This window comes from Oculina patagonica, chromosome 13 (genome assembly GCF_052425735.1).
Source record: "Oculina patagonica isolate OP01 chromosome 13, crgOcupat, whole genome shotgun sequence".
NCBI lineage: Eukaryota > Metazoa > Cnidaria > Anthozoa > Scleractinia > Oculinidae > Oculina > Oculina patagonica.
In genome coordinates this window covers 8,754,567-8,771,155 of record NC_135770.1, presented here as the reverse complement: position 1 = coordinate 8,771,155, position 16,589 = coordinate 8,754,567, and the positions used below count along the sequence as shown (strand labels likewise).

Genomic DNA, 16,589 nt, shown 5'->3' with positions numbered 1-16,589 from the left:
CTGACCATGGAAGGCACTTTCTTCGAATTCAGTGGTGACACTAATTCTAAAAATCCTTCCCCTAATTTACATTTTCTAAATGTTAAAACTCAGTTGAATATCTCCGGAACTAATACAGGTACTTGAAAACGGAAAACCCCATTTTAAATATTTCGTGTGATTCTCTATGATGCACCTAAAATTACAAGGGGTGAAAATTTTGATCATAGTAGACATAGCCCGGGGGGGGAGGGGGTACTCCTTGGAATTTTTGGCGAGGGTGTCCCGCCCGCATCTCCAAATCCAGACCCAATTTCAGACCAAAAACTGCCATTTTCCACACCCGTTTTCAGACCTGGGCTCAAAATCCATACCCGTTTTCAGACCATCAGTGCTGAACGTAGGTCAACTTAACTAAGAGGAATAGGTAAAATTTAGCTGGAATGATTAATTTTATCTATTTCTCTTTCTCTCTCACTAGTTACTCGTCCCAGTTGCTGGGAAGAAAAATTAATAGTTTATAAGCTTTCGTGAACGTTTCCCGATAACCATACCCAATTTCAGACCAAAATGTTCAAAATCTATACCCGTTTTCAGACCAAAACGGCTCAAAAACCATACCCTTTGGGCGGCACATACCTATATACCTGATATAGGGGACTACCCCCCCCCCCCCCGGAGACAGCAGCATTTTAAGAATAGTGCTCACACTAGGCCGCTCGGCTATATTCAGTGTTCTACGGAAACCTGTTTTTAAACTGGCAGACACCCTGCATCAAAAAGCGGACCGAACACTAGAGTATTTCCCAAATTTTGTTGCGTGCAATTACAAGATGATTTGCAGTCATCTGTGGCCTCTGCTCTCTTTGGCTTGACGACGCGTCACAATCCAGTAGCGTCCACTTGAGTGAATATACTTTGTTTGTTTAATAAATAGAAGCAACAAATAAGCAATTTTAACTTGGAATTGATACGAACCAACTGGACAGTCGCCAACAACAGAAGTTGTAAACTTTGCATGCATACCATGTTTAATTCATAGAAATATTCACTTTTTGTTACTGCAAATTCACTGACAATAATTTCAGTGGTAATTTTAGCTCGATAATTCAAAACTTCCCGTGTACTTATACGAGGGAAATTCCTATCTAAGAGCTTGTCTGGCTTATGACCTCGTTGGGTGTAACACATGATATCATGTAATTATTATGGTTCATGAGTGACTCGGTATTCATTCCTGGGTGCGTGTATTAAAATGCATATTACGAGTTGTGAGAGTCAATACATGCCAGTGAGTTTGTCTGTTTGACGGCCATCCAGTTCTGGCATTTTAAATAAGATTTCAAGGTAATTGTTGGGCTTCGTTAAACGTACATTGATACACTTGTTGATAGTCATTAGAATCTTTTTTTGGGAGATTATCAGTAAGACCAGCAGTTTTCTGATCGTGTTGTTTTCATTGCGGTATTCGCTTGGTTTAGTTGTTGTATATAGTAGCTGTATACATATTAATGTTGTCAAAGTTGTATTTTATACCCTTTAATTACCAAGTGAGAATGAATATGAAAAAGCCTGCAATGAAACTGAAGCGAATGCAAAATCGACTACCATTGTTGTCACTGTTTTCCATTTGCTTTGACTTATTGCAAAATTCATTATCTGACGCGGACGGAGAAATCAAATCGTTTCTGAATGTTTTAAGCCTGGTTTCCACTAGCGTCGCAAGCACAAGCGCAAGCACAAGCGCAAAGATAACAGCTCTTATTTCTCCGTGAAAAAGGCTTCGACTCAAGCAAAGGCACAAGCGATTGGAATTTGGATGCTTGTGCTTGTGCAAGGGTCAAAATTTGTCCTTTTTGCGTGATCGCGCTTGTGCTTGCGTCGCTAATGAAAATCATGCTTTATTGTTCGTATCACGAGCGAAATTGCCGCAGGGAACGAAGGGCTCGCAAGTATTTAGAGATTGAAAAATAGGAAGAGTACTGAGGGAAGAAAAAAGATAAAAATTTTATTTTAAACAAAGTGTTCGTCTAGCATAGAAAGCTACCAGCTTTAGCGGGATGAAGATCTGAACCTTGTATGACTGTGAGGCTAATGAGACTCAATCTGTGTTGCTGATTTTATGGGCTGGCTGCACCAAAAAGTCGCCTGCAAAATGAAGCATATGCCGCTTCATTCCAGCTTTATGGAAATTAATGTAGTTCACGAGTAATAAATATCATGTACAGCAAAATTAAGTCCGCGGTCTAACTGCGAGTTCTCTCACCTTGGAATCAATTGGAAGTACAGTAACCGTTTGTTTAGTGGTAACACTGATTCATAGAATACTGAAAAAATACGGTTCATTTCAAGTACGAAGTAGAATTTATGTTCTTTAAACGTTTAAGATGTTTAATTTCGACATAATTATTCTATGTTTGTAAATTTCTGCCTGAGAGACAGTCAGACAGTCACGCGAACGAAAGAGAGGCCTGGTACGAAAAAAAAACCCTTCTAATGACTTCTGAACAAATGTATTTTCCGCATAAAGTCGCTCTTTACGAGTGAAAAGTGTGTTAGATATACTTGATATATGTGCGATATCAAAGACATTTTTTTTTTACTTTCATATAACACCTGTGTTTAGTTTAACCAAATCGTTCGTGATGGCATTCGTGGTAACAAGATATATGCCATTGAACTTTGAATCACGCGCTGAACTCACTAAAAATAACAACTTCTAGAATTTTATTCATTGTTCAGTTGGATAATACCACCAGAAACGCAGCATGCATTGTCAAAATATATATTTGAGTTCTCCAGCTCGAGAGTTAGGGCCTGTTCGCACTAGGACGAAAAATTTGGTTTGGTGTTTACAAAAAATTGAAAATTTTGTAACTGCGAAATTTTGGTTTTTGTGGGCGCGTTCGCACTTGAGACATGTAAAATTATTTGTGAAACCACAAAAATCAATCGAATCGAAATAGAAACCATGTTTCGTGTGCGTTCCTTCAATTATTTCGTTTCAGTCAGGAAGAAACGTTCGAATGATTCGAAGCGCCTTCTTTTTGGAAGAACTGCTGCTGGGTAGCGAGTTGAGAATCGTAAACTTGCTGGCATGAACTGACAGTGCTGTGACCGTAACTTGTCCACCTGAGAGTCGCATTGATAGCCATATGTAGTTGAAGCAGAGTTGAACAACTGGATAGGATGCATTTGGCACAAACAAATAGGAATCGGTGTTTCTCTCCTCTATAATTCATCTCTTTTCGGCTACCGCTATAAAATAGCGGCGTAAACATTGATTTGCTTAGGATCAGTTTTGACATTTGATGACCCGTTGAAGGGTATCTGTCAAGGAACAAAAGATTTTCTCGCCTGACAAAAAATTGTAGGCCTCCAAAGCTAGTCGACGGCGTGTTTGAAGTTTGGTAGCACTTGCGAAAATTTTGGTGGGTCACGAAAATCGTTCGCACTACAAATGGTTTCGCGTTGACAGATTTTTTTGCAAAACAAACAAAATTTCGCGTAGTGCGAACAGGCCCTAAAGCGACTGTCCAATTACAGTCATGACAAGCGCAAAACATCCAGGAGAATAAACATACGGACTAATCTATTCGATAATGAGAAATAAAACGCTTTGTTTTATTGAGTTTGATAGAATCCCCTTTTAATCTAATCCCCAAACATGTTATTCTTTCATTCCTAGAATTGCTTTATTGCTTTATTGCGTGGTTATTCATCGTGGTAGAGTACAATAATAAAGTATTATTTCGTTTGTCTCACGACGTAGTCACGTGTGATGGAGATCGCAACGTTTCGACTGCATACTGCTAGTCTTCATCAGGCGATAAGGTCGACTGGTTGTGCGTTAGCTTATAAATTACCAAAACGACTATTATATTCGAAGAAAATAAAATAACACGATAAAGAACATTATTTAACTGAGTTTATGTTTACCTCCAGTGGTAATTAGTGAAATGTTTTAGAAAAGGGAGCTTCGCGGCCTGTGCCCAGTTGTTAGTAGACTGGATTGTGTTATTATTTTCATAACATCGCTCTCTCACGAATAAAACATGTTTGGATCAGTGAACTTATTGCTTCCAAGAAGCAGTCTGTTAAAAAAAACAGCAACAATTAAATTGCAAGGTTTTTGGTTCAATTCTTACTTTGTCTTAAACTGTTTGAATACAAGATTAAATCAATAGAAAAGCGTTGTTGTTAACGCATCTTGAAGAAGCCGCGCTGCAGTTAACAGTTTTTTTCAGTTGATACCTTTATCCAACTTGTGAAAAATTCCATTCAAGTTCCTATTAATACTGTACATTCCCAATGTTTTGCTCAGGTCTTCAGAAGCGTCTTACTAACCAAATCTAAAATAATTCCAAAACATGCTGTACAAACATTCTACTCTTTGTAACAAACGACTTGACGACCAATTGTTCAGAAATGAAAATCGACACAGTTCTTGCTAAATAAAAAAAAAGTTTTACGGCGGAGTCAGGCTCAAAAAATATACCGCAAGATCACACCCCCATTCATAGTCAGAAACCAGCAAACCATCTAGTTTGCTAAAAAAAACACTGCGTGACATCAATGACGTTACCTTTTTTATTTACAAAAATAACTTTAACTTGTCAAAGTAAGTGCAATTTCACAATGGTGAATATCAGTACAGTATGGGGCCCAGTTCTCGGCCGGGTCCAGTTCTCGGCCACTTTGTGTTTAACGCGTTTTTTCACACTCCAGTTGAATCAAAAGAAAAAGGTATTTCCTTCAAACGATAGACTGATTCATGTGCTTTAAGTATCTTGAGTTTGATCGTTCAATTCGATATAGAAAGCTCACACGTCGAGTTTACGCGGAGGTAGGTGAATTTGCATTCCCGAAAAAGTTGTTTGTTTACGGCTCCAAATTCATGGATGTAGTTAAATTCGTATTTTATCCAAAAGCCCCCACCATACGAGCTAATTTTTGGCATGTGAAACGAAGAATAATTCAGCTTTCTGCTTTAGTTAACTTTTCGTTGAACCGTTGTATTTTTTGGTCTTAATTTACTTCGAAATTTTTTCTTGCGACGATTGCGTATTTGCCAGTTCTCGGCCACCCTGCTCGCTATCACAGCTTAGCGCTTGGTTTTTAATATAATTTCATCTGCTGCTGCCAGAATGAAAGAAATAAATGTTTTAAAAATAAAGTTCAATCTTATCTCTAAGTTTTGAGCTGACTCTTGTCTTGTCTATTATTTCTACAACACCTAAATCTTTCAAGACCTTTTCACTGCAAAATAAACCATCTAAATGCACGGGTCACACAATGCGGTTTTGCCAGAACCTGCACATAGGCAACTAGGCGCGTTAAAATCCTTCTTTTCTAAAGTAAAACAAAGCATCATAAAAATAATTTGGGATCGATATAGTATAAATAGGTTTACAGAGTGATTTTATGACTGTGAAAATTAATTGAGCATTTTTTTACAGATAATTACGCACAAGCTTTTTAGTGGCCGAGAACTGGGCCAAGGTGGCCGAGAACTGGGCCCACAAATGGAGCTTTTATTTTTATTATTGCTCGGGCAAATTAATTTTTGACCGGTCGATAGCTTTACACCAAAAAGCTGAATAATGTAGCTAGCTCTGGGAGAAATTTCAAGTTCCTGCGGTTCTTCTGAGGTAAGAAATACAAGTTTACGTCAAAAGTGGCCGAGAACTGGGCCCCATACTGTACTTTGCCCCGTAAGCTTTTTTCTCTGTCCTTCCGCCGAAGCAAAAAAACACAACCTGATTACACATTAACCCAAAAGTCGACCAAGTGTGCCTGCAACGATTTCCTGTCAAAACTAAAATGAAAACCATTGCGGTATGCGTCACCCGTAGCGGTTTTGTAGCAACCCCAAGCTATCCCCGTCTTTTTGGCCGCGCCAGGAGACTACGCTCTAGGACGATCAAAGGGTAAACTATAAATCGGCCACGCCCGATTAATTATGTGGTCGAAACAGATCTGACAATTCAACTCTTCTGAACGAAGCTGACAAGTTTGCAACAAGAGAAGAGAGGATAAGTAATTGTACCTAGACACAAATTCGTCTGCTAGCTCTGTTCCTCCTTATTCTTTGACGGAACTTATTTGCATTTGCTTCCAACTCCGGAAATATACATTGCCGTTCAACCTCCTCGGAACACATGAAAAAAGTGCCTCCGGGAGGGGGGAGGGCTAAAATTTCCAATCGAGTACATGAGCAGAACTCGATTTTCGTCGCATGTAGAAAACGCGATTTTCTTCGCATGCTGTCAGAATTAAGTTGAGTTCTCCTATCGTCGAACGCAATTAGCTACCACTTCACTGAAGTAGTATAAAGTTGTTTCAACCTTGTTGGGTCTCGTTTGCACGGGTGTAGCAGCAGCTAAAGAATGGAAAAACCGACACAAATTAAAGACCAGTTGTCTACTAAATAGCACATAGTGATGACCTCATATGAGCTCACATTCAAATTCCTGCTAACTGGACAACGCCCTAGCACGTGACTATTTCCCGGGGGTACAACCTAAGGTATACGAAAGCGTACCTTTTCTGTCGAAAGTGATATATAAAAAGGGTAAGGGTTACACTTTGGGGAAAAGCCTCCTCAGGGGAACTATAGACAAAACATTCGAAATATCTGCCGATATCGCGATAAGATCAAGAAAGGTCTGCAGCGGATACGTGGCCAAATCACGTCAATCGTCGGTCCTTTGCCACGTCTCAGTTTTCTTAGCAATGCCTGTTTAATTTCTTTCGTGTACCAACACGAAAAAGAAACGAAGGGGCCCTAGAAACAAAGTTGAAAGATTTCGTAAACAAACGGATAGACAACCCGCTTGAAAATTCTCAGCGCTAAGTGTGTAAGTCACAAAAAGGTAAAAAAAGGAAAAACAAGTAGCATAATTTAAGCGAAACTAGATGTGCAGTCGAAGAGTCGAAATTTTTTGATGTCCAGAAAATTTGCAGGAGAGTTTTCCACCTCCTAAATCCCTTGACCGATATATTGAATCTAACATAAATGGCAATTCTTAAAGAATCGGTACATGGTAGATACAAACTTGGCCATAATTTTTTCAGGAGCTGTTAATCTATGTTCTGTAAAATTTGGTGGATAATGCGCCTGAAAAAACAAACAAATGCAATCTCGAAGGGACCTTTTTGGTATTGACATGATACTAAGTTTTCCTATTATTACAGCAGGCTAAAGAAGCTTTGAAGTTTTATTTATTTATTTATTTATTTATTCCAGCGGATCCTTGACGACTATGGCTCTGCGGCCGTTTCAGAACGAGGAGTTGAACTATTTCAAGTTTGCTTCCATTGTACTGAATGAATTCCCCAAAGCCTTGCGTCAGACTTTCAGATCCATGTGGGACAACAAGTTTGGACATCTCACTGGCTTCCAACCCTGGGACGACTCCATTGTGGTGAGAAATTTGTTTCACGCTACAGAAGGTGGGAAAACCAAAGTTCCCACACACCTCTCTTATGATGAATGGGATTGTACCGCCCTGTTCCAAGCCACTATTTACGCTTGGTCCTTCGCCTTGCCCGACAGTTTAGGTGATGACAAGACACTCAGTGATTTGTACGTGAAGCCCTTTAAATTACCCCGTGGAAATTTCCATGCATCTGTGGTGAGCCCGGGTGGAAACGAGGCCGAAACATATGCACTTGCGATTGATCAACTTCGACTGTTAAGAAATTCGCTTTGTCACTCATCCAGTTTAAAGATTGACAAACCAACATTTGACCAATACGTGCAACACGCTAAAGATGCATTCAAAGCTCTTGGAGTCAATACAGACCATATTGATTTCATTGGTGGTTTGACTGAGTCGCACTTTCCCACAAAAGAAGTTAAAAAACTAAAGGAGAATATCGAAGAAGAGAGATGCTTATATATCAAGTTTCTCGAGGGCTGGCATTCAGATTCGGACGAGTTAAAGGACAAAATGGAACGCGCTGCAAGTAAAGAAGACATCGCCAAGATGTTGGAAAAGATGGATGATTTGAAAAAAGTAACCCAAGACAAGCTTTCTGCAAGTAAAGAAGACATCGCCAAGTTGGGGAAAAAAATGGATGATTTGAAAGAAGCGCTACCTCAAGACAAGCCAGGTAACATTTTACCGGTTGTTATATTAAAACCGTAAATACTTTAAATTTCAAAATAATTCCGATCCATATTTGCAAATAAGAGACTATTAAGAGACTAGGACCAAATCATTAGCTGCGCCACATTTACACCAAATAGAGACTGCTGGTTTCTGAAGAATAAAAAAAACATAACTCTAGTAACATAACATCAACTTTATTTTGTTTCCAATTTTAGAGTAGCTAAAATATATATATCAGCTGCTAATATCTTTGAGAAGTACCCTAAAATAGGTTAAAGGGAATATAAAAATACGATACAGGTTTTAAAAAGAAAACATATATAATAGACCACGGTTTCAAAAGAATGATCAAAAGTATTCAAAGTCAGGGCATTGTTGCATTCGCAATACTGTCTGCCAGTCTGCGTTATCCATTGTACACCACTTTCGGGCACTACTAGATCAGAACTTTAAGTTCTGATCCATTAGTGCCAGTTCCATATGTGTTCTTCGGCTGTTATCCAACAGTCTCTGAATTTTCCGACTCCTCTATCACATTCTCTGCTCCTGGATTTTCGGGCAGTTGCCCCACAGTCCCTGAATTTTCGGAGGCCCATGTTACATTCTCCGCTTCCGGTTTCCCCATTAGCCATTGAATCTGCCTCCAGATTCACTGTCTCGTCTTCCACACTCACTTTTATTTCATTCCCACTTGAGTCATTAAAAAAAGCAACTGCATTTGGTATTGCCTATCTTGCATTTTGATTACTTTGTAAATCTCCCCGATTGCAGCTCCCCTCTACATTGGCCTATGGTATTATACACAGTTTAATCTTCTTCTAATAGCATTTAAAGGCTTGGATTTGTTGGAAACTTAAGCGTTCTTACTTTCGACTTAGAGTTATTTATGCAGTTTATTGTTGCACAAATTAAAACACCATGCTGTTCCACTCACGTGGGTTTCATAACTGAAAGGCTCTGAATTTCCCGCAATCTTTAATCCCGCCAATTTTAATTTGGCTCTTAATCACTACATTGGCGTAAAAAAAAATAAACAAATATAAATTTCGGTTCATGTATGGGAAGTTGTCCCCCACCCCCGCTGGTTCGCAGTTTTGAACGTTTCCGCCCCGATACTCGACTCGGCTATTTCGGTTTAGTCCCCCCACAGTTTATTTATTTCATTATTTCTTTTGTCTTTTAAAAAATACCAAGTAATCACTACCAAGAACATGTCTTTCTTTCACAGTTCCACACTCTACTGGTTGCCAGGGAGAATACAAAGAATACACTTGTCACAGTACTTCTGAATCTACCGAAGAAACTGGAGAAGAAACCACAAGCACAGCTGATAGTTACTATGCACTCGGGGTAACACAACATGCACAAGGCGACTTTGCCTCAGCTATTCAGTCTACACAGCGTGCAGTTGACATCAGGCGTAAACTGTTTGGAGAAGAACACTCAAGCACAGCTGACAGTTACTTTTCACTCGGGATTACACAATATGCGCAAGGCAACTTTGCCTCAGCTTTTCAGTCTTACCAGCGTGCGATGGATACCAGACGTAAACTATTTGGAGAAGAACACTCAAGCACAGCTGACAGTTACTATTCACTCGGGGTCACACAATATGCACAAGGCAACTTTGCCTCAGCTATTCAGTTTACGAAGCGTGCGGTTGACATCAGGAGTAAACTGTTTGGAGAAAAACACCCAAGCACAGCTGACAGTTACTCTTCACTCGGGGTCACACAACATGCACAAGGTGACTTTGCTTCAGCTATTCAGTCTACACAGCGTGCGCTTGACATCAGGCGTAATCTTTTTGGAGAAGAACACTCAAGCACAGCTGACAGTTACTATTCACTCGGGAAAACACAACATGCACAAGGCGACCTTGCCTCTGCTATTCACTCTACACAGCGTGCGCTTGACATCAGGCGTAAACTGTTTGGAGAAGAACACCCAAGCACGGCTGACAGTTACTATTCACTCGGGAAAACACAACATGCACAAAGCGACTTTCCCTCAGCTATTCAGTCTACACAGCGTGCGCTTGACATCCGGCGTAAACTGTTTGGAGAAGAACACTCAAGCACAGCTGACAGTTACTATTCACTCGGGGTCACACAACATGCACAAGGCGACTTTCCCTCAGCTATTCAGTCTTTCCAGCGTGCGCTTGACATCAGGATAAAACTCCTTGGACAAGAACACTCAGGCACAGCTGACAGTTACTATTCACTCGCGACCACACAACGTGCACAAGGTCTCTTTTCCTTAGCTATTCAGTCTAAACAGCGTGCGCTTAACATCAGGAGTAAACTCTATGGAGAAAAACACTCAAGCAGAGCTGATAGTTACCATTCACTCGGGAAAACACAATATAAACAAGGCGACTTTGCCTCAGCTATTCAGTCTATCCAGCGTGCGCTTGACATCAGGCGAAAACAGTTTGGAGAAGAACACTTAAGCACAGCTGATAGTTACCATTTACTTGGGGACACACAACATGCGCAAGGCGACTTTGCCTCAGCGATTCAGTCTACACAGCGTTCCCTTGACATCAGGCGAAAAGTGTTTGGAGAAGAACACCCAAGCACAGCTGACAGTTACCATTCACTCGGGGACACACAACATGCACAAGGCGACTATACGCCTCAGCTATTCACTCTACTCAGCGAGCGCTTGACATCAGGCGTAAACTCTTTGGAGAAAAACACTCAGGCACAGCTGACAGTTACGATTCACTCGGGGTCACACAACACACACAAGGTGATTTACTCTCAGATATTCACTCCCTACAGCGTGCGCTTGACATCAGGATAAACCTCTTTGGAGAAAAACATTCAGACACAGCCGACAGTTACTATTTTCTCGCGGAAACACAACATGCACAAGGCGACTTTGCCTTAGCTATTCACTCTACACAGCGTGCGCTTAACATCAGGCGTGACACTGTTTGGAGAAGAACACCCAAGCACAGCTGACAGTTACTATTCACTCGGGGCCACACAACATGCACAAGGTGACTTCGCCTTAGATATTCACTCTACACAGCGTGCACTTGATATCAGGCGTACACTGTTTGGAGAAGAACACCCAAGCATCGCTGATAGTTTCAATTCACTTGGGGCCACACAACATGCACAAGGCGACTATAAACTCAGCTACACACTCTACACAGCGTGCACTTGACATAAGGCGGACACTGTTTGGAGAAGAACACTTAGACACAGCTGACAGTTACTATTCACTCGGGGCCACACAACATGCCCAAGGCGACTATGCCTCAGCTATCCAGTCTACTCAGCGTGCACTTGACATCAGGCGGAAAGTATTTGGAGAAGAACACTCAGGCACAGCTGACAGTTACTATTTACTCGGGGTCACACAACATGCCCAAGGCGACTATACCGCAGCTATCCAGTCTACTCAGCGTGCACTTGACATACATCAGGCGAAAAGTATTTGGAGAAGAACATTTAAGCACAGCTGACAGTTACTATTCACTCGGGATCACACAACATGCAGAAGGTCATTTTATCTCAGCTATTCAGTCTAAACAACGTTCGCTTGACATCAGGCGGAAACTTTTTGGAGAAGAACACTCAAGCACAGCTGACAGTTACCATTCACTTGGGAACACACAACATGCCCAAGGCAAATTTGCCTCGGCTATTCATGCTATACAGCGTGCACTTGACATTAGGCTCAAGCTGTTTGGAGAAAAACACTCAAGCACAGCTGACAGTTACCATTCACTTGCAGTCACACAACATGAACAAGGCGACTTTGCCTCGGCTATTCAGTCTACACAGCGTGCGCTTAACATCAGGCAGCAACTCTTTGGAGAAGAACACTCAAGCACAGCTGACAGTTACTATTCACTCGGGGTCACACAACATGCACAAGGCGACTTTGCCTTAGCTATTCAGTCTACACAGCGCGCACTTCACATCATTTGGAAACTGTTTGGAGAAGAACACTCAAGCACAGCTGACACTTACTACTTACTCGGGGTCATTCAACATGCACAAGGCGACTTTGCCTCAGCTATCCAGTCTACACAGCGTGCGCTTGACATCAGGCTAAAACTGTTTGGAGAAGATCACCCAAGCACAGCTGACAGTTACTAATCACTCGGGGCCACACAACATGCACAAGGCGACTTTGCCTCAGCTATTCAGTCTACACAGCGTGCGCTTGACATCAGGCGTAAACTGTTTGGAGAAGACCACTCAAACACAGCTGACAGTTACTAATCACTCGGGGAAACACAACATGCACAAGGCGAGTTTGCCTCAGCTATTCAGTCTGCACAGCGTGCGCTTGACATCAGGCGTAAACTGTTTGGCGAAGACCACTCAAGCACAGCTGACAGTTACCAATCACTCGGGGAAACAGAACATGCGCAAGGTCGACTATAACTCAGCTATTCAGTCTAAACAGCGTGCGCTTGACATCAAGCTTAAACTGTTGCGAGAAGACCACTCAAGCACAGCTGACAGTTACGAATCCCTCGGGAAAACGAAGCATGCACAAGGCGACTATGCCTCAGCTATTCAGTCTGCACAGCGTGCGCTTGACATCAGGCGTAAACTGTTTGGCGAAGACCACTCAAGCACAGCTGACAGTTACCAATCACTCGGGGAAACACAACATGCACAACGCAACTTTGCCTCAGCTATGCAGTCAAAACAGCGTGCGCTTGACATCAGGCGTAAACTGTTTGGCGAAGACCACTCAAGCACAGCTGACAGTTACGAATCACTTGGGAAAACACAACATGCACAAGGCGACTTTGCCTCAGCTATTCAGTCTGCACAGCGTGCGCTTGACATCAGGCGTAAACTGTTTGGAGAAGAACACTCAAGCACAGCTGACAGTTACCAATCACTCGGGGACACACAACATGCACAAGGCGACTTTGCCTTAGCTATTCAGTCAAAACAGCGTGCGCTTGACATCCGGCTTAAACGGTTTGGAGAAGACCACCCAAGCACAGCTGATAGTTACGAATCACTCGAGAAAACACAACATGCACAAGGCGACTTTGCCTCAGCTATTCAGTCTAAACAGCGTGCGCTTAACATCAGACGTAAACTGTTTGGAGAAGAACACTCAAGCACAGCTGACAGTTACCATTCACTCGGGGTCACACAACATGCACAACATAACTTTGCCTCAGCAATTCAGTCAAAACAGCGTGCACTTGACATCAGGCGTAAACTGTTTGGAGAAGACCACCCAAGCACAGCTGATAGTTATTATTCACTCGGGAAAACACAACATGCACAAGGCGACTTTGCCTCAGCTATTCAGTCTAAACAGCGTGCGCTTAACATCAGGTGTGAAATGTTCGGAGAAGAACACCCAAGCACGGCTGACAGTTACTTTTCACTTGGGCTCACACAACATGCACAACGCGACTTCTCTTCAGCTATTTCGTCTACACAGCGTGCACTTGACATCAGGCGTAAATTGTTTGGAGAAGAACACCCAAGCACAACTGCTTGTCACCGTTTACTCCGCGTCACACAAGGTGCTCTTCAGTCTAAAGACTAAAAAAAAGTGTAAATGTACATGTTGCACATAAATTAACCCACAGTCGATATAAAGCAGTGTTGGCTCCTTTACAGACGTTCTTTTGGCAAGGAATGATTGAGTTAAAAGCTTAAGGAACGCCTGTGTAGGAGGCTATAAGCGGTTTCGGGCTATTGGGTGGGAGGAGGAATTCAATAGGGACCTTACGAAACAACGACGTCGATGGCAACCAGAACTTCTCCAAACAAATGGTTTAATGAGCGGTACAATATAGCTTAGCACGTGCGTTGTCCATGTTGATACATTTCTTACTCGTCCTCCGCAAAATAACAAGGTGAAATGACCGAATTCTGCTTAGTGTGGAGAACGTGAACCACGACGGTGAATTATTCATGTTTCTCCTTTGAATTTATTAATGCTCTTATAGCGTAGTTGGAGGTGAGTTCTGAAACCAATGAACGCACTACGTAAGTTAGGATAGTTGCGAGATTCTGAAGGATAATATAAATTCATTTCTCAGTCGACGTTGTCGTCAGTGTCGCCGTCGTGGTTTCGTAAGGTCCCTAATAAGAGTTGGCGTGAACGACTGATCGAAGAAGATGCGTATTAGTTGTTAGTATATACTAAAACAGTGGATAGCGTTTCTGGTGCGCGCTGATTGGCTACTCAAACTCCGAATATCCATTTTAGTATATACTCAAACAGTGGATAGCGTTGTTGACGCGCACTGATTGGCTACTCAAACTCCGAATATTCATTTTACTATAAACCTAAAAAGTGTATAGCGTTTTTGGCGCGCGCTGATTGGCTACTCTGTAAACATCAGATATTCTTTGCTATTCACTTCCGAGCAACTCGAGTGCGAAAACTGTAATCGCTGACTGGAATGAATGAGGTTAAAGTAATCCTTTTTGGGTTTTATTATCTCAGTGTTTAAGTATATACTAAAACAATTCAACTATTCACCTTAGTGTCGGTGGTCAGTTGTGGATATTTTCATATTTCGGGTTTACCTCGGTGTAAGAACCCGTGATATTTTTCTTTGTTTTGGAGCTTTTGTTTTCCTGCTCTGTATTGTTTTTGACGCTCTTTGTTGCCTTGTTCGTTCTTTGTTTTACGTTACCGGTGAGTTTCACTGGTTCTTACACCGAGGATGAGCCCATATTTTACTCGCCGCTTCGCGGCTTGGTAATCGATAATTAGTTTCTGGTAATCGATAATTAGTTTTACTGGTAATAGATAATTAGTTTCTGGAAATCGATAATTACTGGTAATCGATAATTAGTTTCATGAAATCAAAATTGCCATAAAAAAATCAATCGATATCAATCGATCACAGTTTTTAAACTCGCATTTTAAATTGATTATCAATGGTTATTCTTCTGGTCACACGCGCGTCGTGATCACCTAAGTATTACATCACTCAATGAGCTGAATGAAATTTGACAGCTACACAAACGACATGCCATTTATTTTATTACTGGGAATAGTTCCCACTATTATTGTCCCCGCTTTTCACTAATCCTGCTTTAAAGGCCAAATGAAGCGAAATTTCGAAATGCTATTTTAACCAACGAAACACTAAAACTAACCATTATTTAGTACAATTAAAAAAAAAATTGCTTTCCAATTTTCCGGACTTATTCTGCTTATTTATCACTTTCCATAATATTCAAAGAGAGCGTTCAATCTCCCCCCCCCCCCCCCCCCCCCCCAAAAAAAAAAAAAAAAAAAAAAATTGTCGTCGTACCTGACGTTGTCCAACCAAGCAGAGTTTGGTTTAAAATCTTACATGCTAATGAGAATCGTTAAATGCTAGTGAGAAAAAACAATAGAGATGATAATCAAAATGACAGAAAAAAAAACTAGAACTTGCTTGAGCTATTTTTGAGCTTTACCTATATCATTAAAAAAATGCGCGCCTCTGAACAACAATCAACAAACAATCAACTGAAAAACGGACGAAAAGAAACAAAAATAATGCTTGAAAAACACATTTATAAATTCCAAAGTGCGGTCTGCGAAATCGGTCTGCGGTCGTCTTCAAAAACACTGATTATGGCGTCGCAGGTTTTTATATTTCCGACAATTTTCCCGACAACTATGTTTTCGAGCACTCCGATTATGAAGGTCTAAAAAAGCTCTTTTCAACTTGCAATATAATATCTCTGCGATGCAATTTCCAATTACTTTGAAACTTCGGGTTATGTTTATTTGGCTCTTAATAAACACATGAACAAAAACAAACATAAAAGAAAATCGAAATTTCGATTCATTTGACCTTGAAATTAATTTAACACCACGTCTTTGTGCAGCTAAACTTTTTATTAACCATCTGTCTTTGAGCATTATAAATTATCTTGAATATTCTTGTTAAGGGCTTTTCATCTTTAGACGGGTAATCCTGCTTTAGGGTACTTTAAAACCCGTGAAACAACATCTAACAATTAATGCTAAATAATCAGAGAAAATAAAAGGAAACAAAATCCGGAATATCACATCGTACAAAATCGAACGACTTTTCAAAATTCGTTCTCAATAGAACTCAATAGAACGAAATAGGAAGACACAGAACAACTAAATTCGATGTTGTTCGGTCATCGAACGAAATCGGACAACTATTTTTTTGGTTTCGATTTATTTCGATTAAGTTCGGAAATCAAACTTGTAGCTTAAATTTATTGGTATCGTATTATGTATCGTCTTTTATTTGATCCTAAAGAAACAAAAAGTTATATTCGAGCAATTAATTAACGGTCTGCAACACGAATATGTGTGTGTGGCAATACAGTGATATCCTGATTTCTAGAAACCTCAAGGGAAACAAAAATTGGTTCAAGAAATGCGGAGCCCGAGTGAAGTATTCGACTTTAATTTGTAGCGAGTCAGCGGGTGGTTCGAGAAATGGAGGGTTTGAGATTAAATCTTGATTCCAATGTTAAGTCAGTAAAATAAATAATTCTT

General features: G+C 40.9%; 1 long non-coding RNA gene and 1 pseudogene across 2 annotated transcripts in view; both read left to right on the top strand.

Moving 5' to 3' along the window:
- Positions 1-16,589, top strand: part of LOC144635110 (uncharacterized) — a 37,880-nt gene that overhangs the window by 20,050 nt on the left and 1,241 nt on the right. The gene's annotated exons all lie outside the window — the stretch shown is intronic.
- LOC144635405 (uncharacterized) lies at positions 711-14,082 on the top strand (annotated as a pseudogene). The gene is made up of 4 exons (XR_013567359.1): positions 711-1,326; positions 7,229-8,044; positions 9,431-11,518; positions 11,574-14,082. The product of XR_013567359.1 is annotated as an uncharacterized LOC144635405 (transcript).